The following is a 27,913-nucleotide window of genomic DNA, read 5'->3' as shown; positions in this document are numbered from 1 at the left end:
CCATGCTGCACTTGTAGACTTGGTTTTTTCTTTTTCATGTTTATTTATTTTTGAGAGAGAGAATGTAGGTGAGGGAGGGGCAAAGAGAGAGGGGACAGAGGATCCCAAGCGGGCTCTGGGCTGACAGCAGACAGCCGAAATCAGATGTTTAACTGAGCCACCCAGGTGCCCCTACAGACTTGGTTTTCTGTGCAAAGCTCTACCCCAATCTTGATTTAATTTCATCATCAGTTTCTGTCCGCCTCTAGCCCCTGCAGTCTACAGGAGTCCTGGTCAGTCACCCCGTGTCCTGACAGGCTGGCCCTCCCAGAGTGTGTCAGCCACAAACACAGTACAATTCCCAGGTTGCTCATCCAAGCCTCAACACCAGTGTGACCCATTCCAGGCCAGGCTCCCCAGGACACATGTTTGGTCAGGTCAACAGTGGTCTATTTAACAACACTCCTGAGGTGCAGGTCCTTCCTCAACTGCAACAGTCACCCGACTATATATGTATGTTTTTTTAAGTAGACTCCACGCCCCATGTGGGGCTTGAACTCATGACTGGAGATTAAGTCACCTGTCCACCAACTGAGCCAGTCAGGTGCCCCAATACCCAAGTAGGCGAACTGTCACTAAGGCCTTGCTTGTTTTGTAGTTAGAGACAGCCTGGCTGACCTGTTGAATTCCCTGCAGAAATCAGTACTCGCTCTCACCAATCTATCTGCTAATCCCAACAAAAAGTGAAAGATGTTCGATTTGCTGTGAGACCTTACACAATTCACTTCATCCCTCCAGGCCTTAGGTATTCACATAGAACCTGAAATCTCAGCCTTGCTCCCTGCTTCACAGCAGGGCTGGGAGAGGCTGACGTGCATGAAATGTCACGTGTAAACTCTGGAGAGCCCAGCCACCTTAACACGCTGATCCCAGAGGCTGACTTCAAAGGCAAGGACATCATGTATAACTCATTCATGAGCCCCACAAATCTCATATGTAAAATGAAGATTAGGCCAAGGGTGACCACCCCCCCTCCAATGAGAACAAAAACAGCTGTTACTTATTAAGCACCTGCTCTGTGCCAAGCACTTTTTGTGCCTAATTTTGAATTCCTGTAACAACAGTGCCAGGTAATTGTTATTCCGGTCTCACAGATGTGGGAACCAAAGACCACAGAAGTCACATACTGCTAAGTGGTAAGCAGTGAATCCGGGACGCAACTTCAGGTCTCTCTTTTCTTTTTTTTTTTTTTTTCAACATTTATTTATTTTTGGGACAGAGAGAGACAGAGCATGAACGGGGGAGGGGCAGAGAGAGAGGGAGACACAGAATCGGAAACAGGCTCCAGGCTCTGAGCCATCAGCCCAGAGCCCGACGCGGGGCTCGAACTCACGGACCGCGAGATCGTGACCTGGCTGAAGTCGGACGCTTAACCGACTGCGCCACCCAGGCGCCCCAGGTCTCTCTTTTCGAGATGGGTCAGTTCCCCTGGATTCTGATACTCTCTCGCCTCTCATAGCCCACCCGTTCTCACTGAAGGTGGCATGGTGTGATGGTTTGTTCGGATTGAAGTTCTGTACTCAGCGATTGCTCAACCCTGCACCACCACTACGCGGCTACAGCCCTGGACAAGTTCTTTAGCCTTCTCAAGCCTTAGTTTCTCCATAGAGAAAATAAAACTTCACAGTGTTATTATGAAATAAAATAATCTACATCAAGTTCTTGGCACAGAGCCTGTTCACATAATGCACATAATCACATAATACATGATTCACGTATTATTTTCCTTCGTAGAGGAGACAGAAGAAATTAGATGCCACGTTGTGTTCCTTCTCTGGACACTGGCAGAAGCAACGGGTCTCTTCTTTTGCTTACTACAAACACAGCTTTAAAGACTCTTTTCGTTGATGAACATTTTTCAGAAGACTTAGCTCATCTGGGCCTTTAGCATTCCAGACCCTCTTCTGATGTATCCCAGTGGTGGTAGAATTTCTCCTTGGTTATTTGCCCTCAAACTATGACCAACTTATTCTAAAAATCTAAGCTGATGTCTTTAGGTGCAGATCTTCCTTCTCTCCTTCAGGGGACTTGCAATTTGTTAGAATTTATCTAGGAAAGCATTTCATCCCTCTGAAATCCTTCCTGCTTATGGGGTCCTGGCAGTGGGATATCCATCTATTTGGTCTCTCAATAATTCAAAATTTGCCTTCCTCAAAGGTACCAAACATGTTGAACTTTGCTGGGCAGTAAAACTTCTAAAGGTATCAGCCACAGGGCCTTTGCACATGCTGTTTATGCTGCTCAGAAGGTTCTCTGCCTACCCTCATTCCCAATCTGCTCTTTGTCTAGGTCACTCCCATTGATCCTTCAAAGTTCCAAATAAACAGGGAATTCTTCCTGAACTCCCAGCCCAGCCAAAGCCTCCTATTATTTATGCCCACTTACTACTTCTTGACATTCATTTGTGAGATGGTATCTGTCTCCACTAGTTTGGCAGTTCCACTAAGGAGGGATTGTGTCTATTCATAACAAATTCCCCATTCCTGAACACTAGGTCTGATACATAGGAGGTGCTACATAAATATCAATTAAACCAACGAATGTTGCCTCTGCTTGACTAACTAGCCCTTCTGTATTGAGGAGGGGTAAATACAGAGCAGGTTGGGTTAACTTTGTGAGAGCAAACAGTTAACAAGACAAATCAATAATTTACCAGTCTCAGATGCTTTTGGTTACAGTATAAACAGGTTCAACATTTTTGAAAGACAATTAGGCAATACCTATTAAAATGTAAAATGTCTGTACACTCTAACCAGCTTTCCTGCTTCCAGGAAGCTGGCTCACAAAAATGCTCACATAAACAAGCACTGACACAGGCAAGGACGTTCTCTGCAGCACTGTTTTTAAGAGAACAACCCTATTGTCCAAAAATAGGGCAGTGACTGAATAAATTCTGGCTCATCCACCAAGGAATGCCATCTTACAGCTGTTTAAAAAGGTTTGCTCAGGGGGCACCTGGGTGGCTTAGTTGAGCACCTGACTTTGGCTCAGGTCATGGTCTCGCGGTTCATGAGTTCAAGCCCTGTGTTGGGCTCTGTGCTGACAGCTTGGAGTCTGGAGCCGCTTTGGATTCTGTGTTGCCTTCTCTCTCTGCCCCTCCCCCACTTGCACTGTCTCTAAAATAAACATTTAAAAAGTAAATAAACATTAAAAAAAAAAACCAAAAAAAAAACAAACAAGACTGGCTCAGGGGCGCCTGGGTGGCTCAGTGGGTTCAGCATCTGACTTTGGCTCAGGTTATAATCTCACGGTTGGTGGGTTCAAGCCCCTGTGTTGGGCTCTGTGCTGACAGCTCAGAGCCTGGAGCCTGCTTCAGATTCTGTGTCTCCCTCTCTCTGCTCCTTCCATGCTTGTGCTCTGTCTCTCAAAAATAAACATTAAAAAATATATAAAGGGGCGCCTGGGTGGCGCAGTCGGTTAAGCGTCCGACTTCAGCCAGGTCACGATCTCGCGGTCCGTGAGTTCGAGCCCCGCGTCAGGCTCTGGGCTGATGGCTCAGAGCCTGGAGCCTGTTTCCGATTCTGTGTCTCCCTCTCTCCCTGCCCCTCCCCCGTTCTGTTGTTCTGTCTCTGTCCCAAAAATAAATAAACGTTGAAAAAAAAAATTAAAAAAAATATATATATAAAAAATTTTTAAAAGGCAGGCTTAGATGAAAGAACGTCTGACTCTTGATCTCAGATGCTTGAATTCAAGCCCCATGGTAGGTGTAGAGATTACTTAAATAAATGAAAACTTAAAAAAAAAAATTAGATAGAGGTGGTGGTCCCACAACACTGTTAATGCAATTAATGCCACTGAATTGAACACTGAAAAATGGTTAAAATGTCAACATGTTACATATATTTTACCATAATTAAAAAAAAAAAGAGGGTAGATCTAACATTACTGGCGGAGAAAAACTTCCGTGGCACATTCAGTGAAAACAGTAAGTAGTAAGATAGCATTATGAGCTTATTTCTATATAATAATTAATAGTTCACACATGTAAATGTATAAATATATTTAAAAATGAAATGACAGGGATTAATTGTGCATAGCAGTTATCTCTAGGGACTAGGATTTTGGACACGTTTACTTTCTACGCCAAGTATTTCTGTAACTTTTAAATGTTACAGGATATATAAGAGTTCCTTTTGTAACCAGGAAAAAAGGACGAACAAGATATGTGCAGAAAGCATGGTGGCTGTGGAGTGGTCGAGCACAATCATTTACTGGCAATTTGACAATCAACAGTGCTCTGGGTTTGTTTGGTTTTTCCTCCCCAATGGTGCAAACTCTTCATTTCAGCAAGTTAATTTACAGGAATTTATCATTAATAAGGAAAATGGAAAAAAATGTATCTTTCTACTAGAGGGACCTGGTTACCACCATTATCTTTTTCTTTCTTTTTTTTTTAATGTTTTTATTTATTTTGGTGAGAGAGACAGAGTACGAGCAGTGGAGGGGTAAAGAGAGAAGGAGACACAGAATCTGAAGCGGGCTCCAGGCTCTGAGCTGTCAGCACAGAGCCCAACCCGGGGCTTGAACTCACAAACCGTGAGATCATGACCTGAGCCGAAGTTTGATGGTTAATCAACTGAGCCACCCAGGCACCCCTGGTTACCGCCATTATCTTAAGCCACAGATCAAACTTAGCATCACCAACAGCAAGACTACCTGACACTCATGCCCCTGATGGGAAAGCATCACCTATTAAGAATTCTTGTTGGAGTGCCTGGCTGGCTCAGTCAATGGAGCATGTGATGCTTAATTATGGGGTCATGAGTTCGAGCCCCAGGTTAGGGGTAGGGCTTACTTAAAAAAAAAAAAAGTGGGGGGGCACCTGGTGGCTCAGTCAGTTAAGTGTCCGACTTCAGCTCAGGTCACGATATCGTAGTTGGTGGGTTCCAGCCCCCGCATCAGGCTCTGTGCTGACATCTCAGAGCCTGGAGCCTGCTTTGGATTCTGTGTCTCCCTCTCTCTCTGGCCCTCCCCCACTCGCGCTCTGTCTCTGTCTCTCAAAAAAAGAATAAATGTTAAAAAAAAATTAAATGCTCAAAACCAAAGATAAACATTCTTGCAGACTCCTTGCTGTGGAGTAAAAGGAAATTGATCTTTTGGTAAAGCAGCTTGTCAATACGAAACCCACAGGGACATCCATATCCTCTGACCCAGCAATTCCATATCTGAAATTTTATCCTTGAGAAAGAATTCTAAATATGAAAATGATACTATATGCATCAAATAGTTCAGTGCATTACTACTTATAGCTGCTAAGACTGAAAGCAACTTAACATGTATAATTTCCACTCAGTAGGAATGATGGTTTTAAGCACCAAATAGCAATAGGAAATTGTCTGTAATAATATGTGAAAAAGCAGGTTATAAGTTACATACACACTGACTACAATGTTATAAAATGAATGTTCACAGACCAAAAGGAAATACACTAACATCATAGAAAATGTTTGGGTTAAGGGGTGCCTGGCTGGCTCTGTCAGTTAAGCATCTGACTCTTGAGTTCAGCTCAGGTCACAATCTCGAGGTTCGTGGGATCAACCCCCATGTAGGGCTCCACGCTGTCAGCACGGAGCCTGCTTAGGATCCTCTCTCTCCTTCTCTCTCTCTGGCCCTCCACCACAGGCAGATGCTCACTCTCTCTCAAAAAAATTAGATGAACTTTAAGAAAACGGGTTAAGATGGAAAATCATTTTCTCCTATAATTCCCCTAATTTGTATTAAGGTGATGTGTGGTTGAAAAGAGTTGACAGCAAGCTGTTTTCAGCTGGTGTAGAGAGAGCTGGAGTCCCCTAGTGTCACTGTATTTTTGTCCTTGAATGCCAATTTTGCAATCCAACATTCTGGTGAAGACAGCACACTCAGACACCCAAAGAGCCAGGGTATGTGTACCCCATGGGCCACTTCCCCATGTGCAGATTCAACAGTGAAAGCCCCCATGTGACAAGAGGGAACATTTAGGGCATGGGAGTCCACAGATCTGGCCTCCCAGCTCAGTCACTAGGTACCCTTATAGTAAAGTAATCCAGCCTTTCTGTGCGCCCCTTCCCATTTCTACGACATGGGAGAAGTGGATCATTCCAGCTGCATCAAAACCACCTGAGAGGTTTCATAAACACTCAGCTTCTAGGCCCTACCACGCCCACACCTCTCAATCAGAACCACCTGGAATGGAGCCTAAGCATCGGTAAAGACTGCCAGGTCACTCTTGATACTTCTATGTCTGGGAACCACTGGACTAGATGTCCTCCACTTCTTTCCAGCTCAGAGAGTCTATAAATATTCCTCCCCAGCAAACAGGCTCTCAGATAAACTTGTGTATTCCCCAAAGGACCGGAGGAAAATGTAGCAATGTCAGAACAGATTTATCTGCACCAGGGAAGAAAACTCCCTGAGCTTAGGCTTTTCTGAATTAGCCATGGCCTTTGCCTTCGTTTACACACAGGCGAGGACACAGTGCTATGCGTACATGCACATGTAAAATGCACCCCAGTGTGGTGCCACAGAGGGCGCACTAGATTCAGAACACTACCTGCTTATTAGCCCCCTGACTGGCCAAACTGCTTACTCTTCCTATTTTAAAATACTCAGAAAATAGAATAATCCCTGTCTAGACTACTTCATTTAACAAACAACGGGGGGGGGGGGGGGGGGGTCATGATGCCTGCACATCTGTGTCCCATTTGCCACAACGCACCTGACGAAAGCTTAGCTAAACTCTAGCCCACCACCATGCTGTCCCTACAGTCAGGATCACAATCTGGAGGGATAAGACACGAAAACAAAAAGTGTACTAAAGTCGCTATTGTAGACATTAGGTCCAAGGTGCAGCTAAAGCATGGATATAGGAATGGTCAAGAGAAAAGGAGGCCAAGACCTTCTCCAAGATCATGTTTAAGTTCAAGTTAAAAAACAAAAAACAGGGGCGCCTGGGTGGCTCAGTCGGTTAAGCATCTGACTTCGGCTCAGGTCATGATCTCGTGGTCCGTGGGTTCGAGCCCCGTGTCGGGCTCTGTGCTGACAGCTCAGAGCCTGGAGCCTGTTTCAGATTCTGTGTCTCCCTCTTTCTCTGACCCTCCCCTGTTCATGCTCTCTGTCTCAAAAATAAATAAATGTTAAAAAAATTTTTTTTAAACAAAAAACAAAACAAAACAAAACAACTGGCTACAAATGTAAAAGCCAGAGAGAATGGCTCACTCAAAATCACATGGCATTTGTGGAGAGATATCATGGAAAGAGGAAGTTATTCAAAGTCCATCATATCCTTGTATAGCCCTCTCAGGACAGTCTTAGCAACTTCCAAATATTGGCCATAGGATGTTCTGAGCTAAAAGGAGCCTTAGAGAGGGGGCTTTCACATTTTGGGAACACACACCCACACAATACATTTTATGTTGTGATCCAGCCCACAGATACTGCCAGGGTGGTGTAACTAAAACAAGTTTCACTAAACAATACTTGCCACGTGCGATACATGTATATGTTTATTTTTTTAATTTAAGTAGACTCCACGCCCAATGTGGGGCTCAAACTCACGACCTGTGATCAAGAGTCACATGCTCTACTAACTCAGCCAGGTGCCCCTAATGCTTTTTATTCTACTATTATTTATACTGTGGTAAAATACACATAAAACTTTCCACCCTATTAAAGCGGCCAATTCAGCACATGTGAATTGGCACAGCCAATTCGGACCAGCACTAGCTGGTCCGAAACTTTCTCATCACCCCAAAGCAAACCCCATACCCACTCAGCAGTTGCTCCTTATTCCCTTTACTCGTCTTGCCCCAGGCTCTGGCAACCACTAATATGCTATTTCTATAGATTTGTCTATTCTAGATAGTTCATATAATCATTCAATAGGCAACTCTTTGTATCTGGCTTTTTTTCCTTTAGCACACTAGATGGTCTTTTTTTTTTTTTCTCTTAAGTTTATGTACTTATTTTGAGAGAGAGAGAGAGAGAGAGAGAGAGAGAGAGAAACCCAAGCAGGCTCTGCACCGTTAGTGAAGAGCCCAATGTGGGGCCAGAACTCACAGAACCATGAGATTGTGACCTGAGCCAAAACCAAGAGTCAGACGCTTAACCAACTGAGCCACCCAGATGGCCCTAGATTGTCTTTTCTCTAAGGCAAGTTACACCCCATTAATTTCATGATTGGGTAACATGTCAGAATAGGCAATTAAAAAAAATTTTTTTTAACGTTTATTTATTTTTGAGACAGAGAGAGACAGAGCATCAATGGGGGAGGGTCAGAGAGAGGGAGACACAGAATTTGAAACAGGCTCCAGGCTCTGAGCTGTCAGCACAGAGCCCGACTCGGGGCTTGAACTCACAGACCGTGAGATCAGGACCTGAGCTGAAGTCGGCCACTCAACCGACTGAGCCCCCCAGGTGCCCCCAGAATAGGCAATTAAGACAATACCTTAGAGAACTTCCAATTTCTTTTTTAATTTTATTTTCTGAATTCACATCCAAATTAGTTAGCATATAGTGCAACGATTTTAGATTCCTTAATGCCCCGTACCCATTTAGCCCATCCCCCCTCCCACAACCCCTCTAGTAACCCTCTGTTTGTTCTCCATATTTAAGAGTCTCTTATGTTTTGTCCCCCTCCCTGTTTTTGTATTATTTTTGTTTCCCTTCCCTTATGTTCATCAGTTCTGTGTCCTGAAGTCCTCATGAGTGAAGTCATATGATACTTGTCTTTCTCTAATTTCACTTAGCACAATACGCTCTAGTTCCATCCACGTAGTTGCAAATGGCAAGACTGCATTCTTTCTGATTGCTGAGTAATACTCCATTGTATATATATACACCACATCTTCTTTATCCATTCATCCATCGATGGACATTTGGGCTCTTTCCATACTTTGGCAATTGTTGATAGTGCTACTATAAACATTGGGGTGCATGTGTCCCTTCAAAACAGCACACCTGTATCCCTTGGATAAATACCTAGTAGTGCAATTGCTGGGTCGTAGGGTAGGTCTATTTTTAGATTTTTGAGGAACCTCCATACTGTTTTCCAGAGTGGCTGCACCAGCTTGCATTCCCACAAACAGTGCAAAAGAGATCCTCTTTCTCCGCATCCTCGCCAACATCTGTTGTTGTCCGAGTTGTGAATGTTAGCCATTCTGACAGGTGTAAGGTGGTATCTCATGGTGGTTTTGATTTGTATTTCCCTGATGATGGATGATGTTGAGCGTACTTCATGTGCCGGCTGGCCATCTGGATGTCTTCTTTGGAGAAGTGTCTATTCATGTCTTTTGCCCATTTCTTCACTGGATTATTTGTTTCCTGGGTGTTGAATTTGATAAGTTCTCTATAGATTTTGGATACTAACCCTTTATCTGATATGTCATTTGCAAATCTTCTTCCATTCCGTCGGTTGCCTTTTAGTTTTGACGATTGTTTCCTTCGCTGTGCAGAAGCTTTTTATTTTGATGAGGTCCCAGTAGTTCATTTTTGCTTTTGTTTCCCTTGCCTCTGGAGACATGTTGAGTAAGAAGTTGCTGCCGTCAAGACCAAAGAGGTTTTTGCCTGCTTTTTCCTCGAGGATTTTGATGGCTTCCTGTCTTACATTTAGGTCTTTCATCCATTTTGAGTTTCTTTTTGTGTATGGTGTAAGAAAGTGGTCCAGGTTCATTCTTCTGCATGTCGCTGTCCAGTTTTCCCAGCACCACTTGCTGAAGAGACTGTCTTTATTCCATTGGACGTTCTTTCCTGCTTTGTCAAAGATTAGTTGGCCATATGTTTGTGGGTCCATTTCTGGGTTCTCCATTCTGTTCCATTGATCTGAGTGTCTGTTTTTGTGCCATAGAGAACTTCCAATTTTAAAAAATGAGTTACAAATGTCAGAGCCAAAGAGCCATAAGGAAGGAATTGCTCACAATTGCCCTAGGCCTTTGCAGAGCATTATCAGGCTCTCTGCAGCATTCAGTCTGAGGTGCCAGAGGCACCCAAACCTCAGCCTGACCACTTGGTGCCTCTCTCCACACAGCTATCCTCCAGGAAGATGGGAAAAAAGAAGACAACAAAGCAAGTTGGTGTTTTTTTTTTTTAAGTCAAACCTACTAATTTTTTTGATGTTTTTATTTATTTCTGAGACAGAAAGCATGAGCTGGGGAGGGGCAGAGAGAGGGAGACAGGAACCAAAGCAGACTCTGCGCTGACAGCAGACAGCCCAATGCAGGGCTCGAACTCACAAGCCATGAGATCATGACCTGAGCCAAAGTCAGACACTTAGCTGACTGAGCCACCCAGGCACCCCCCAAATTTATTAAATTTAAAACACATCTTCTGTTCTGAACCATGCCTTCCTATACTTAACATTAGTGTTAAAAAGGCCCTTTCTTTTTAAGAAATGACGCTGATAAGGAAGGAAGGAAGGAAGGAAGGAAGGAAGGAAGGAAGGAAGGAAGGAAGGAAGGAAGGAAGGAAGCTAGCTGACAGTGGACAATGATTTGTGTGGCATGCAGACAAGGGAGGTGTTTTTTCAGTATCCTTACTTGGAGAAATTCAACACCTGCAACCCCATGTTGATCCCCTCAATTCTGTGTGCACATTCTGGTGCTAGCATACAACTTTTCCAGAACACAATTGTCAGTGAGGGGCAGGTACAGTCACTAAAGAAGGTACAAAGAAGAAATAGCTGGGATTTTAATTTTACCGTTAGAATCTCAGTAGCAGCCAAATTTGAGAAGTGATGAGCACTGCTGACCGGGGAAAAACATCTGTCTTCACTGCCATTCTCTCTGTCCTCGCTCCCTCCTACCACCAAACCTTATTCATCTATTCATGCATCTGTCTATCCGTCAAATAGTTACTGAATGACTCTGGGTGCCAGGCACTATTCTAGGCATTGGGATACAGCAATGAACAAAATGATCCTCTTGGGACTTAGACGAAGACAGAGTGAGAGAAAGGAAAAAAAAAAAAAAAAAGTAAAACCTCAATCAGACGTTGATAAGTATCATGAAAGATAATGAAGCAGGAGCAAGGAGAAAAGAGCCAACGTGGTGGGGGAAGGTGCAGTTTAAAATAGGATAGTTGGGGGGTGCCTGGGTGGCTCAGTCAGTTGAGCATCCAACTTCGACTCAGGTCATGATCTTGCGGTCCATGAGTTTGGGCCCCACATCGGGCTCTGTGTTAACAGCTCAGAGCCTGGAGCCTGCTTCAAATTCTTTGTCTCCTTCTCTCTTTCTCTCTCACCTCTCCTCTCTCTCTCAAAAGTAAACATTAAAAAAAATTTTTTTAAATAAATAAATAAATAGGGGCGCCTGGGTGGCTCAGTCGGTTAAGCGTCCGACTTCGGCTCAGGTCACGATCTCACGGTCCGCGAGTTCGGGCCCCGCGTCGGGCTCTGGGCTGATGGCTCAGAGCCTGGAGCCTGCTTCCGATTCTGTGTCTCCTTCTCTCTCTGCCCCTCCCCCGTTCATGCTGTGTCTCTCTCTGTCTCAAAAATAAATAAACGTTTAAAAAAAAAATTTAAATAAATAAATAAAATAGGATAGTTGGTGGGTGCCTGGATGACTCAATCGGTTAAGCACCGGACTTTGGACTTCGGCTCAGGTCATGATCTCACGGTTTGTGGGCTCAAGCCCTGCATCAGGCTCTCTGCTTCCAGCACAGAGCCAGCTTTGGATCCTCTGTCTCCCTCTCACGGCCCCTACCCGGCCCTCCCTCTCTCAAAAATAATAAACATTAAAAAAAATTTTTTTATAGGATAGCTGAGAAAGGCTTCCATTGAGAAAATGACACTGAACAATGACCTGACAAAAGGTACAAGCCAACCTACAGACTGAAAAAGCATTCCAGACAGAAAATCTGAGGATCCTCTAAAGTGAGGTGGCAACTGTTGTGTTCAAAGAACAGCAAGGAGAGGTATTTGTACACCTATACTGAGAACAGCATTGTTCACAACAGCCAAAATACAAAGAAACCCAAGTGTCCACCAATGGATGAACAGATAAATAAAGAAACTGTGATGCACACATACAATGGAATATCCCTTGAAAAGAACTCTGGGGCGCCTGGCTGGCTCAGTTGGTGGAGCATGTGACTCTTGATCTCAGGGTTGGGAGTTTGAGCCCCACGTTAAGCATGCGCACACTCCGTCTCGCTCTCTCTCAAAATAAACAAACACTAAAAAAATAATAACAATAAAAAAGATGATGGTGATTTGGACCAGAGTAAGAGTGGCAGAGGCAGTGAGAAGGGGTTGGAGTCTGGATATATTCTGTAGGTAGTAACAATAAGATATGCCGACAAACCGGCCAAGGGGTGTGAGAGAAGAGTCAAGAATATCACTGAGGTTCTGGGCCCGAGCCACTTAAAGAATGGCGCTGCTGTACACCGAACAGGGAAGGTGACAGGGAAAGCGGGCTTGAGGGTGAGGACACTTGGGTGGAGATGTCAAGTAGGCAGCTGGATTCTTATCCTAGCCCCCCTCCCTGGAACTCGGCTAATTAAACAGTTCATCTAGAATCACAGATTGATTATCAGGTGAACCCCAGGTGAGCCCAGATCACCAAGTGTTTTTTCTTCATTTGGCAGATGAAGAAATGAAAGCCCAAGGTCACATGCCTAGTTAACAGCAGTTAGGAGAACTCAAGCCACTTAAGCCTCAAGTCAAGCTTTTTCTACCATACTACTTCCCTAATTTAAACGAAGGTGTTACTGCTTCATGAAACAAATATTTATCAAGCCCCAGAACTTGTGCAGTGCTGTCTGAATTAGTGAGATAATCAAGATTGGCATAGTCCCTGCCCATGTTGAGTTTACAGTTTGGTGGAGAAGACAGATACCAAGTAATCACTCAAGGGACAATATAAGCAGCTATGTCAGAGAGGTGCTATGAAATTAAAGTTAATCAGCTGAAACAGCAGAAAGGTGGAGAACCTAAGCTAGACTGGGAGAATGGCTTCTCCCAAGAAAGTGATATTTTAATCTGAAAAATGAAACATTACAGGAGTTCACCAGGCAAATCAAATGGGGTTTAGGAGAGGGAGTCCTAGCAAACTCGCAGGCCCAGAACAGCATGTGCAAAGGCCCCACGGCGGGAAAACACCTGTAACTGAAAGACAGAGAAAGACAGCTTGGCAGGACAAAGTGCAGTGGAAATGGCATAAAATAAGGGTAAGAGGTAAAAGGGAATCCGGAATCATGAGGGAACTTGTAGGGGGTAGGAGAAAAGCACCCTAGCAACCTTGAACCACAGCTCATCTGAGTCGTGCTACAATACCTTGTGATCCCCCTGGAACACTAGATGGGAGCCTCTAAAGGAGCTGCTGTGAAGACTGTTTAGGAAAGAGGTCCGTATGCATTTTTTTTTTTTTTTTGAGATCTGGATGCATTTTAACACTTGAGCACTTATTCTGTGCCAAGCAACAGGACACAGACACCAAGAAGAGTAAGACAGTCCCTAAGCTAATATATATTAGTCTGACCAAGTTCAGCACATAAATGCAACCAACTGTCATCTATGCTAAAAAGGAAGCACAAACCAGAGGCAGGAGTGCTGCAGAGGGAGCAATTAACTCTGGGATGCCAGGGCAAAGTTTCACTGAGTGGGGCTGAGGAGGATAAAGAAGAGTTTGCAAGGCATTCAGAGGACAGACAGTATGGAAAAGACACGGAATCACAAGTGAAGTGTGTAAAAGCTACTAAGTACTCCAAACGATAAGATGCAAAAGACAAAGCAGCAAATGGTGGAAGGTCAGGCTGGGTGAGGTTCCCTATGCTAAAATTTGAATTGCAACCTTTGGTTTACAAGAGGCAACGCCATACAATGGAAAACCTAGATCTAGCTCCAAAGCCCAGCTCTACCATTTACTGGCTGCGTGACCTCAGACAGGCTTCACCTTTGAGCCCAATTTCCTTGTGTGGAAAAAGGGGGTAATAGGTGCAGTATTACGTGAGGCTGGAGAGGACATGGATGGGCTCCCCCCAAATGCCAACTATTAGGTAAAATGCTACAAGCAGATTTTGGTTTTTGGTTTTCAAATAGCATTTACTAGGGTTTTTCCAGCCAGTTCAAAGAGCAGGACATACTTCATGGAGAAAATTCAGAAAAAACGAAATACACAATTTTAGACTCCCTGAAGCCCACCCAGGGATACCTACCACCACTCCTCCCACCAGACTCCCTGGTCTGACACCAGGTACTCAGTGGTATTTAATACTCAGTGAGTCTGAGAGAGGCAGCAAACACCTGTTCCATGCCAAATCTAACCACCACCCCCCAAGTCACTGGCACCACAGCACCCACTATACCCACACCAAACAGGTATCATGGCTGAGGTTTCTATACAAAGACCATTTTTAAAATTAAAAAAAAAAAAAGTTTATTTTGAGAGAGACAGAGACAGAGGGAGGAAGGGAAGGAGGGAGGGAGGGAGACAATCACAAGCAGGCTCCACACTCAGCACAGAGCCCGCCACAGGGTTCAATCCCACAGGATCATGACCTAAGCCGAAATCAAAAGTTGTATGCTCAACCAACTGAGCCACCCAGGCACCCCTGATATTCTTCATACCTCTGTATTTTCCAACTTTCCTAAAATGAGTAATTACCTCCATAAACAAGAAAAAAAGTTAAGAAATTAATTTCACCTTAAAAGCAGATATTACCAAGTACTGCAACTTGCTGACTACTGAGGTTGGGGAAAAAGTAGTCTGGATCAGTATTATTTGAAGAACGATTATGATTTGTGGCATATAAAAAAAACATAATAGGGGCACCTGGCCGGCTCAATCAGTTAAGCATCTGACTTCAGCTCAGATCATGATCCCATGGCTTGTGAGTTCGAGCCCGCATCGGGCTCTGTGCTGACAGCTCAGAGCCTGAAGCCTGTTTCAGATTCTGTGTCTCCCTCTCTCTCTGCCCCTCCCCTCCTCCCACTCTGTCTCTCGTTCTCTCAAAAATAAACACTAAAAAAATTTATTAAAAAAAAACATAATAACCTACTAGAATTTTGCTTTTGTTTCCTAAGCCCAAAAGTAAAACATACTCAATGCTCAGTTCAACCTGGCCCTAGGACCCACAGACATTCCCGAGATCACCCATAAGGCCAGCCAACTCAAATATCACAACAACCAGGAAATAGGAAAATTGTTTCCCACACCTGGAACCCAAGTCCCAGGCCTTGTGAAATTCTCATGGGTAAACACCAAGCCCTTATCTAGAAGAGATACTTTCACTAAGCCCTTACTAACCTCTGCTTCCTCTGGAACAAAGGAGCCTAGAACAGGACTGAGCAGAAACATCTCTTCAGCAACCTCCCCAGGCCACTAATTCAACAGGATGGGGCCAAGAAGCTCATTTTCTTCCAGAAAGCCTATTCCACTACTGGATACTTCTAATACTTCCCAACCACAACAAACGCCTTTTTTTTTTTTAATATTTTTTTAAAATTTACTTATTTTGAGAAAGACAGAGAGAGCATGGGGAGGGGAGGGAGGGAGGGGGAGGGAGGGAGAGAGAGAGGGAGAGAGGGAGGGAGAGAGAGAGAGAGAGAGAGAGAGAGAGAGAGAATGAATGAATATATCCCAAGCAGGCTCTGCACTGTCAGCACAGAGGCTAACGTGGGGCTCATACCCACGAAACCGGGAGATCATGACCTGAGCGGAAATCAAGAGCTGAATGCTTAAACCGTCTGAGCCACCCAGGCGCCCCCCACAACAAATGCTTCTTATACTGACCTGAAACATGCCTCCATCACATCAGAATACAGATTCTAGCACTGGAGACCTGGGCTCAAATCCCGACTCCACCCCCAACAAGCTATGTAACCTCGTGTGGCTGTATTTAGCATCTACACATCCCATCTCTAAGTGGGGATAACCTTCCCAGGCCGCAGTGAGGATTAAGGAGAGCACCTGTGGGAAAGTACTCGGTCCAGTGTCTGACACTCAGCAGGCCTCACTTCCTAGCCCTGCCCTTTGGAACCAGATCAAATGAGCCTGGTCACTCTTCCACACCTCAGCCTTTCCAATCTTTGAAAACCCTAGTTGTGTCTTCAACACTGTAGGAATCCACACCGCATTTCCTCTGCTATCAAACAACTCCCTAATTTTACAGTCGGGTGGAAGTCTCCCATAGTAGCCAGATGCCCACAGAACTGTTCTGCACTATTAAATAGCTGTTAGCTGTCACTCTGCTCCATTCCAGCTACTCTGCTAAACCTTGCTGTGCAAAGTTCAGCCTCTCTAACTGCCCCGAAGGCCCAGAGGCCCAGAGACAGAAGTGGCCTGCCCAAGGTCACATGGCTGGGAAGCTACAGAGCCCATGCTCTTCTCGCTGTGCTACAGAAGGTATCTCAACCTCTGTTCTGGCCCAACAGCCCGCTGCGCTCAGCCCTCGATGGGGGCTCTTAGTCCCAACTGCTGAACCGGACGGAGTGCCTTCGGTGGAGTCTGGCTCCTTGGGTCTTGGCAGTGCCCACTCCCTTACTGGATGGGATACAAATCTCTTGGGCTCCAAGGGAGTAAGGAAGCCTCTGCTGATCTTACCTCTACTGACACAGAATTTTTTTTTTTGATGTTTTATTTTATATTTGAGAGAGAGCGAGCGCATGAGCAGGGGAGGGACAGAGAGATAGAGACAGAATCTGAGGGGCGCCTGGGTGGCTCAGTCGGTTGAGCACCGACTTCGGCTCAGGTCACGATCTCACGGTCGGTGAGTTCGAGCCCCGCATCGGGCCCCTGTGCTGACAGCTCAGAGCCTGGAGCCTGTTTCAGATTCTGTGTCTCCCTCTCTCTCTGTCCCTCCCCCGTTCATGCTCTGTCTCTCTCTGTCTCAAAAATAAATAAATAAACGTTAAAAAAAAAAAAAAAAAAGAGACAGAATCTGAAGCAGGTTCCAGGTTCTGAGCTGTCAACACAGAGCCTGATGCGGGGCTTCAACTCACGAGCAATGAGATCATGACCTGAGCCGAAGTCGGATGCTTAACCGACTGAGCCACCCGGGCGCCCCCAGAACAAATTCTGAAGGGGAAACATACCCACAGTAGACCCCACTGGGGAGCCTGGCAAGAAATGAAATGAAAAAAACTGTGCCAGGCAAGGTCACAAAGGTTATCTTATGTCACCTTCCCAACAATTGTGCCAAATGGGATTGTGACAAGTCAGGTTGTCCCTTGTACAGATGAAAAAATGGAGACTTGGGGCGCCTGGGTGGCGCAGTCGGTTAAGCGTCCGACTTCAGCCAGGTCACGATCTCGCGGTCAGTGAGTTCGAGCCCCGCGTCAGGCTCTGGGCTGATGGCTCGGAGCCTGGAGCCTGTTTCCGATTCTGTGTCTCCCTCTCTCTCTGCCCCTCCCCCGTTCATGCTCTGTCTCTCTCTGTCCCAAAAATAAATAAACGTTGAAAAAAAAAATTAAAAAAAAAAAAAGAAAAAATGGAGACTCTGACAAATGAAAAAGTAAACTCCACCAAAATGTAAGCTCCCTGCAGGCAGAAAACTTGTCCAGTCAGTGAGGCATTTTATTTGTATGACTGTATTACACCCCTGGAAAAAGAATCCCAGGATTTTCCCTCCTGTGTGTTTTCATCTTGCTTTCATGGTCCATGATGCCAGCTGAAGTTGTCAAGTACAATGAAACCAAACTGGCAGGACGGGAGCAGATTATTCTGCCGTTTTTCTAGATCTTTGAGTTGTACATCAAACCTGGGGCTGATCACTCCACACTTGTTTAACCTGCCTGTGAGGTTCACAACAATTTGCCCAGCTCTGTGATCATCGATGATTTCAAATTTGCCAATGTAACCATGCTTCACCGTCACAGTCAGAAATCGGGCGATGACTTTGGAGCATAGCCTAATAAGAACCTGGCGTTTGCCTCTTTTCAGCATTGTTAATGCTCTTGAGAGCATCTGCCAGGACATTCATGCGCACCATTATGGTGGCACGGAAAGATGGCAGAAAGAGGACAGGAGGGGCAGGCAAGCGCACGGAGTTATGGAAAAGTTGTCTAGTCAGGTTACCATGTATACTCAGAGCCTAGAACAATGTCTGACACACAGGAGTTCAAGAAATATTTGGTCATGAAAGAAACGAAGGCAGAGCCATAATTTGAACACAAGCCTCTTCATCGTGCTTTCAAGTTCACATTTTGAGTGCCTCTAGCAGAGGTGCTGAGCCAGCAGCACCCGTTCATGGAGACAAGCAGAGGAAAAGGGACGCACCTTGTGGCACGTCACGCGCACACCCACACAGAACTCTCGCTTTCCCATCTGGCCAAAGTCAGACATGCTACTCTCTCTTCCCAAAGGACAGAAGTCTTCCCTTGAAACCACTTCTATTCAGAAAACAGTCCAAACCAAAAGGACTGACATTCTCGGACAGGAGGCCAGCCTGGTTGGGCCAGTCTGACCTTTTGTCCATCCTGTGAAGCATGGCGCATGCCAGCATTGTCTCAGGGAACCACAGGTTGGTGAGCCCCAGAATGTGGGGCAAGCCAAGGAGAAGTAGCTGAGCTGTGCAAACAGGCTGGGCTCCTGGAGGAGGCCTGGTCTCTTCAGGCAGCTGCTTCAGGGAGAGACAAAGAAGTCACCAGCCCCATTCTGACCTGCAGAGTGCCACTGTGGAAACACTCCAACCCATGCCAAGTAAAAGAAAGGGCATGCACTCTGGAACTGGATGGATCTGGCTTAGAATCGCAGCTCCCCTGGCTATGGGACCTCGGACAAGACTGTTCACCTCTTTGAGCCTGTTTCCTGTTCTGTAAAATGGGGGTAAAAGAGCGGGATTTTGCGACAATTACAGAGAATGTACCGCTTTACAAATGCAGAGAAAAAAGTCTGGAATGATAAACGCGAAATTCCTATCAGTGTTTGCCCTTGGGGACTGGAATGGGGAAGAGAGTTATGAATACACCGCATTCTTTGAGGAAAAAATATATGAAAAGCACAGAGCTCAGTTGCTGGGTTCCTGACAGGCATTCAATAAAGGTAAGTTGCTATTACTCAGTTCTCCTTGGAGGATATGCTGCTACTAACACACTGTGTATTACAAAAAGGACTATGGGGTGCCGTTTTCCACCATGTCCCTAGCTCGCAAACGAAGTCCAGGAGCCCGAGAGCAGGCCCCAAGCACAAAGGCAGCACATAGCAGAACTGAAATGGGATTGAAAAGGTCTCATCTATCCACTCATGCTGCCCTTGAACGTCTAACATGACCTATCCAACCTATGCAAGCCCTGTCCAGCAGGGAAACACACTACCTTGTGTGGCAGCACATCTCACCAGGAGGACTTCAAGGTCTCAGTAGGGTAAGACCCCAGTTCCTCTGACCATGACCCTCAGCAGCCTTCTGGCTCATAGCTGTTAGCTTGTAGCTGCCCAGCTCTTCCTGGCAGGGAAGTCTCAGGCAGGCTCTGTCTAGTGGGCTACACAGGAATGCCTGTCAGTCAGCACCCTCCTAAGAAGCAGCAGCTTCCCACACCTCTGCTGCTTCTAACAAATTTCTCCCACCCCTGGGAGGTGATGCCTGGCACCTCTTCCAAGAATCCAGAGCTAAACAGTTTTCTCCCGCCGGGAGGCAATCAGCTAGCTTGGTTGCTATGCAACTGGCAGGCACAAAAGGAGATGCAGTCCCGTTCAGAGGCTTGGGAAGGGGGCAGGGAGCTGTGTCTCTCCAAGTCACAGTCTCTAAACGGGCTCCAACGCGTTCCTTTAAGGAACTGATAGATGCACTCATCTGCTTACTTGTCCTTTGCTGCTGGTGTCAGTGGCAGGGACTCCAGGCACACTGTGAACTGCATACAAATCCTGAGCCCTACTCTGGCCCCCAGGGCAACAGCTCTGCACTAACACACTTAGGAAGGGCATCTTCTGCAAGCTCAATAGGCAGCCTGTGAGGCCAACCCACAGCTCAGTCAAGGAATAAAGCTGCCTCTGTGGGACTCTCACCTCTGGCCTCTCCCTCTCAAGTTTGGCTGGTATTTGGGGCAGGAGGCAATGAAGGCCCCCAAATAGGGTGGAACCCAAATGAACTGTGTCCCCTGTATCCAGCCTACTCCACAGAGATCTACTTTCTACTCCCTATCCCCGGGAAGTGCTCTGGGCAAAGTTTGGTCGAGTGGTAAAAACCCTGGGTTCTGCAATCAAACAAATGTGCATTCAGAATCTGGCTCTGCTGCGTGCCAGACAAACTACTGAACCTCTGTGGTTCTCAGTTTCATCATGAAAACAGGCTAACGATACCTGCTTCTTATGGGTGTTGTGAAGGCAAATGAGGCAGTCGTTGTAAAATGAGAGTTAGCTCAGTGACCGGGATCCCTGACACCGGCGATAGTGTGGAGCACACTAAACACGCCCCCATGACGCCCAAGTTCCACAATGGCCCACACCCCTTCCCTCCTTGCTTCAGCGTGTTGAGGTTAAGTGACTTCTTCCTCACCAGCATATAAGCTCGTCCACAGGCAGGGCCTTTGTCTTAAACCAGCTCTATAGCTCTCTCAGTGAACAGTAAGAACATGGGGGCGCCTTGGTGGCTCAGTCGGTAGAGTGTCCATCTTCGGCTCAGGTCATGATCTGGCAGTTTGTAGGTTCAAGCCCTGCATCCAGCTCCATGCTGACAGCTCAGACAGAGCCTGGAGCATGCTTTGGATTCTGTGTCTCCCTCTCTCTCTGCCCCCCCCCCCCCCCGGTTAACTCTGTGCATCTCTCTCTCTCTCTCTCTCTCTCTCAAAAATAAACATTAAAAAAAAATTTTTTTTTTAAAGAACACCACCACAAATGTCCAGAAGGTGAAGGAACCCAACTACACAGCACTGAACTGTAGAGGTTAAGGGGGCTCCTGAGACCTCTTTGGTTCCTTGCACAACTGGCCCCAGAATTGAAGCTCCCAAAGCTGTCTCAGACCCTGCAGGGCAGAAGCAGGAATACTCCCCACTAGGCCAAACTTCCCCCAGGACCTGGACTTCAATGATAAAAATACAACCAATGTTAATTCTAAAGCTCATTTTCCCAATGTTGCCCTTCAACTTAGAGAACAAAATCAGGAAGCCAACAGATTCATTTCTGCCTCTTCTCCCAACTCTTTTTTTTTTTTTTAACGTTTATTTATTATTGAGAGACAGAGTGACACAGAGTATGAGCAGGAGAGGCATAGAGAGAGGGAGAGACACAGAATCTGAAGAAGGCTCCAGGCTCTGGGCTGTCAGCACAGAGCCCGACGCAGGGCTCGAACTCACAAACTATGAGATCATGACCTGAGCCGAAGTTGGACGCTTACCTGACTGAGCCACCCAGGTGCCCCCTCTTCTCTCAACTCTTACAGAAGCACCAAAAGGTTTTCCTGAACTACTACATACCTGAACTCCATGGAGATTAGGGGAAGAACAAGCAGTTTCCTTACAGCCAGTCTGTTTTCAAACGTAAGAGCTCAGGAAAAATGCCAAGGCAATGGAGGCTATAAGCCATCTCAAGAGCTGGAGACTGAGACCAACTTTCACCAAGCACCCGTACCCTGCACCAGATTTGCCCTACTTACTTTTTTTTTTCAAGTTTACTTATTTATTAAGAGAGAGAAACAATGAACCAGCAGGGGAGGGGCAGAGAGAGGGGGGACAGAGATAAGAAATGGGCTCTGTGCTGACAGCAGCGACCCCGATGTAGGGCTCAAATCCATGAACTGTGAGATCATGACCTGAGCCACCCAGGCGCCCCCTGCACTAGGTACTTTATACACACAGTCCTACTATTGATCCCATTTACAGCTGTACCAAAAAAACATAAAATACCTAGGAATAAACCCAACCAAAGAGGTGAAAAATCTATACACTGAAAACTATAGAAAGCTTATGACAGAAATTGAAGAAGACACAAAAAAACGGAAAAAGATTCCATGCTCCTGGATAGGAAGAACAAATATTGTTAAAATGTCGATATTACCCAAAGCAATCTACATATTCAATGCAATCCCTAACAAAATAACACCAGTATTCTTCACAGAGCTAGAACAAATAATCCTAAAGTTTGTATGGAACCAGAAAAGACCCCAAATAGCCAAAGCAATCTTGAAAAAGAAAACCAAAGCAGGAGGCATCACAATCCCGGACTTCAAGCTATACTACAAAGCTGTAATCATCAAGACAGTATGGCACTGGCACAAAAAGACACTCAGATCAATGGAACAGAATGGAGAACCCAGAAATGGACCCACAAACGTATGGCCAGCTAATCTTTGACAAAGCAGGAAAGAACATCCAATGGAATAAAGACAGACTCTTTAACAAGTGGTGCTGGGAAAACTGGACAGCGACATGCAGAAGAATGAACCTGGACCACTTTCTTACACCATACACAAAAAGAAACTCAAAATGGATGAAAGACCTAAATGTAAGACAGGAAGCCATCAAAATCCTCGAGGAAAAAGCAGGCAAAAACCTCTTTGGTCTTGACGGCAGCAACTTCTTACTCAACATGTCTCCAGAGGCAAGGGAAACAAAAGCAAAAATGGACTACTAGGACCTCATCAAAATAAAAAGCTTCTGCACAGGGAAGGAAACAATCATCAAAACTAAAAGGCAACCGATGGAATGGGAGAAGATTTGCAAATGACATATCAGATAAAGGGTTAGTATCCAAAATCTATAAAGAACTTATCAAATTCAACACCCAGAAAACAAATAATCCAGTGAAGAAATGGGCAAAAGACATGAATAGACACTTCTCCAAAGAAGACATCCAGATGGCCAGCCGGCACATGAAAGTATGCTCAACATCATTCATCATCAGGGAAATACAAATCAAAACCACCATGAGATACCACCTTACACCTGTCAGAATGGCTAACATTCACAACTCGGACAACAACAGATGTTGGCGAGGATGCGGAGAAAGAGGATCTCTTTTGCACTGTTTGTGGGAATGCAAGCTGGTGCAGCCACTCTGGAAAACAGGATGGAGGTTCCTCAAAAATCTAAAAATAGACCTACCCTATGACCCAGCAGTTGCACTACTAGGTATTTATCCAAGGGATACAGGGGTGCTGTTTTGAAGGGACACACACACCCCAATGTTTATAGCAGCACTATCAACAATAGCCAGAGTATGGAAAGAGCCCAAATGTCCATCAATGGATGAATGGATAAAGAAGATGTAAGGGGCGCCTGGGTGGCTCAGTCGGTTAAGCATCCGACTGCAGCTCAGGTCATGATCTCACGGTTTGTGAGTTTGAGCCCCGCATCGGGCTCTGTGCTGACAGCCTGGAGCCTGTTTCCGATTTTATGTCTCCCTCTCTCTCTGCCCCTCCCCGGCTCACGCTCTGTCTCTGTCTCTCAAAAATAAATAAATAAATAAATTTTGGGGCACCTGGGTGGATCAGTTGGTTAAGCACCCGACTTTGGCTCAGGTCATGATCTCTTAGTTCATCAGTTCGAGCCCCACATCAGGCTCTGACCTGACAGCTTGGAGCCTGAAGCCTGCTTCAGATTCTGCATCTCCTTCTGACGCTGGCCCGCTCCTTCTCTGTCTCTCAAAAATAAACATTAAAAAAAAAAAAAAAAGATGATAATGGTATATGTGTGTGTGTGTGTGTGTGTGTGTACGTACACACACACACACACCCACACACACACACACGATGGAGTATTACTCGGCAATCAAAAAGAATGAAATCTTGCCATTTGCAACTACATGGATGGAGCTGGAGGGTATTATGCTAAGTGAAATTAGTCAGAGAAAGACAAATATATGACTTCACTCATATGAGGACTTTAAGAGAAAAAGCAGATGAACATAAGGGAAGGGAAACAATAATAATACAAAAACAGGGAGGAGGGCAAAGGATAAGAGACTCATAAATATGGAGAACAGAGGGTTACTAGAGTGTGGGAGGGGGATGGACTAAATGTGTAAAGGGCACTAAGGAATCTACTCCTGAAATCATTGTTGCACTACATGCTAACTAATTTGGATGTAAATTTAAAAAAATAAGTAAACATACACACAGTCCTACTTAATATTCACAATTATCCTGAGAGGCAGAAGGTACTATGCCCATTTTACAGATGAGGAAACTGAGGCTCTAGTATGTTAATTATCTTGTCCATGGTCTCACAGCAAAGGTGGAATTCCAGACCAGGCTCCAAAATTGGTGCCCTTTCTTTTGACCCAAATTTTGCAGAATGAACCCAAGAAAACCATTATCCATGCTTTTTAGGGCCCCAAAATAAAGAACAGAGTCTACAGGTTCATTCAGAAACAACGTGAGGAAAAATTCTGCCCCTATCCTCAATGTTAGAAAGGGCCTATTCCTTAAAAAATAAAGACGAAAATAAGTTAAAAAAAAAAAAAAAAGAATTTAAGGGCCTATTCCTACAACAACGGAAACTATTCACAAATTTTTACAGTGTATCAGAGTTGGCCTTCTGGACCCTTCTTAATGGGAGGGTAGCTATTAAGAGTCCCATTTTTTTTTTTAATGTTTATTCATTTTTGAGAGAGAGTGTGAACAGGGGAGGGGCAGAAAGAGAGGGGGACAGAGGATCTGTAGTGGGCTCTACGCTGACAGTAGCAAGCCTGAGCACGATGCAGGGATCAAACTCACGAACCATGAGATAACGACTTGAGCCAAAGTTGGACGCTTAACTAACTCAGCCATCCAGGGGTCCCGATAGCCCCATTTTGCAGATGTGTAACCTGAGGGCCACAGAGGGCTGAAACCCTGCCTGAAGATATGATAGATAAGGATAGATAAGTCTGTCGCAGAGGAAGTCTCTCTCAGGTTCCTGATATTCCTTGCAAAGCTTTTTCAAAAGTGCAAGTAGCTTCCATGTGGTCCCTCCCCTCTTTCATACACAAAGGCCCAAAGCCTACCACTACCTTTCTAAACAGGTGCAGGGAAAAACAAGTCAAAGAAAGCTAGAGCCAACAAAGAGGCGGTTCAAGCATCAACACTCACGTGGAAGTATGAACCAGACAGTCCTCTGGGAGACACGAGGCACCAGAAAAAGGCCAGAAATAGAACAGGGCTCACTTCAGAAATGATGCTCATACTCAAGTGAGGGACCCTGGACAAGACACTTGACCCCATCCAGCTTCCTCACCTGTGAAATTCAGGTACTGTTGAGAGCTGATGGAAGGATCGAAAATTTGTAAACAAGCTTTAGCCATGTTACAAGGACTATGCAAACACGTGACCAACAAATTCAACTACCCTCAGGTGCTTAGACCACAAACCTAGGAGTCATCCTTCATTATTCCTATCCCTCACATGCCACATCCAATCCATCTGCCTCCAAAATATTTCCACTACCAGAACCCTAGTCCCAGACACCATCACCACTCCCTGGATGATTCCAACAGCCTGCACTGGTCTCCCTGCCTCCTCTTTGTCCCTCTGTGGTCCACCATCCATTCAACAATCCAAATGACTTTCTTCAACCATAAATCAGATCCTGTCACTCCCTGGCTTCAAACCTTTGTGTGTGTGGGGTGGGGAGCGTGGGGGAACAAAACCTTTCAGCGGATTTTCATTCCACTTGGGAGTAAAACCAAAGCCTACATGACCTTGCCCCCATCTCTTGCTCAGGCCTTCCTCTCCTCTCAACACCTCAGCCACACTGGCCTTATTTTTTCTTTAAGATTTTTAGGGGTGCATGGGTGGCTCAGTCAGTTAAGCGTCTGACTTCAGCTCAGGTCATGATCTCACCATATGTGAGTTTGAGGCCCGCATCGGGTTCTATGCTGACAGTTCAGAGCCTGGAGCCTGCTTCGGATTCTGTGTGTGTCTCTCTCTCCATCCCTCCCCCACGCACATGCACTCTCTCTTTCTTGCTCACTCTCTCTCTCTCTCAAAAGTAAACATTAAAAAAAAAAAAAGATTTTATTTTTAAGTAATCTCTACACCCAACGTGAGGCTCAAGCCCACAAGCCCGAGATCAAAAGTCACACCCTACACCAACAGGCCAGCAAGGGACCCCAACACTCGCCTTATTTCTTTTTTGTTTAATTTTTTTTAACATTTATTTCTTTTTGAGACAGAGAGAGAGAGAGCATGAATAGGGGAGGGTCAGAGAAAGAGGGAGACACAGAATCGGAAACAGGCTCCAGGCTCCGAGCCGTCAGCCCAGAGCCCGACGCGGGGCTCAAACCCACGGACCATGAGACCATGACCTGAGCGAAGTCGGACGCTTAACCGACTGAGCCACCCAGGCGCCCCTCGCCTTATTTCTTATCAACACACCAAGTTCATATATACATCAGGTGCTTTGCACATGCTGCTCAGACTTGAAATCTCTCCTCCCAAAATACTGAAGGGCTGCCTTCTTATGATCTAAGTATTGGCTCAAATGTCACCTCTTCTGAGGGCCTTCCCCAACTACCCCAGTTAAAGCCATGTCACATCCCCACCCTTACCCTCTCTACCACACAATCCTACTTGCCTTCCTGGGAGCACTTAGTAGCTACATTTTTTTGTCTACTTGGTTTTTTTCTGTCTCCCCAAAAGTACAAAATAAGCTCCACTCTTCTTGTTCACTATTACACTCCCAGTGTCTAGGTATACGTTCAATAATCATTTTGTACACAGCTGGCTCAAAAGTCCACAGTGTGCTTTCCCAGTTCTCAAGATGATTACTCTATTCCTTCTGCCCAAATTGGAGATTGGAAATTTGTTTACTCATCCATTCAATCATTCATCCATTTACTCTACTCAAATCAACAGGTGACTGGGGCGCCTGGGTGGCGCAGTCGGTTAAGCGTCCGACTTCAGCCAGGTCACGATCTCGCAGTCCGTGAGTTCGAGCCCCGCGTCGGGCTCTGTGCTGACTGCTCAGAGCCTGGAGCCTGTTTCCGACTCTGTGTCTCCCTCTCTCTCTGCCCCTCCCCCGTTCATGCTCTGTCTCTTTCTGTCCCAAAAATAAATAAACATTGAAAAAAAAAATTAAAAAAAAAAAATCAACAGGTGACTGCAGGACAGGACACCCAAGATGATACTACAGTGACATATAACTTAGAATGACCTGTTTCATAATTCCCAAGGGTTTTTTTTCTTAACACGGCACTTTATTGAGAACTTAACTTCTGCTAAATATGGCAAACTCTTCTATAGTTAACTGCCATCTCAGATTTACATGCGAGAGGTTATGGGACTTCCTCAAGGTCACATGATGAGAACTCAGCACCCTAGTACCTCAAGGCAAAACCAAAGACCTAGAAAATGTATTTGCAAGTGCCCAACCCCTTTTATTTACCATCCATAGTCATGGGCACAAGAATAAAAAATAAACACCAGAGAGTTAATGTGGCTTTTCAAAATCTTCACCTCTGTTTTCCTCACTGCTTCTAACCCTACTACCTGGTGGCAGGCACCGTTAAATAGTAGAACACTCTCAACTTAAGGAGATCTGTTCTCGGGTTACGAAGCATTAATGTTACCCTGGTTGACAAGCTGAGTCTTGATGTCAAAGGGAAGCAGTATAGTGCAGGTGCTAGGACTTCAGCTCGGGAATCAGAAAGGTACAAATTCAAATCACACCTGCTGTGGACTGGCGATAAAGCAAGTTTATTTCATCTTACTTAATAATTAATTACACAGCACTTACTAGATACAGGCAAGGGTCTAAATACTTTGCAACTATGGTATGATAACTAGACAAGCCAGATGTACTATCATTATCTGTACCTTACAGGTGAGGAAACACGCACACAAAGTGAAGTAACCTGCCCAAAGCATTCAAGTCAGCATTCAAGACCAGATAGTGTGATGCCAGAAACTATGTTCTTTACCATTATACTGTGTTTCTTCTCTAGTCCTGTTTCAACAGGTCTGTCTTATCTCACAGGATCATGTGAGATGACTGGAACACAGTAGGGTAAACGTTTATCTACTCTTAGTAGTGGTAGTAATTGCCATTATTCTATTA

The 27,913-nt window shown here is 45.3% G+C and overlaps 1 protein-coding gene and 1 pseudogene across 1 annotated transcript in view; both read right to left on the bottom strand.

Annotated features, from left to right (window-relative positions):
* Positions 1 to 27,913, bottom strand: part of ACO2 (aconitase 2) — a 57,342-nt gene that overhangs the window by 26,813 nt on the left and 2,616 nt on the right. The window lies entirely within an intron of this gene.
* Positions 6,756 to 18,101, bottom strand: LOC116738161 (annotated as a pseudogene).

Source organism: Lynx canadensis, chromosome B4 (genome assembly GCF_007474595.2).
Source record: "Lynx canadensis isolate LIC74 chromosome B4, mLynCan4.pri.v2, whole genome shotgun sequence".
NCBI classification, from domain to species: Eukaryota; Metazoa; Chordata; class Mammalia; order Carnivora; family Felidae; genus Lynx; species Lynx canadensis.
Note: the sequence above shows the minus strand (reverse complement) of the source record. Positions and strands in the feature narration are given on the sequence as shown.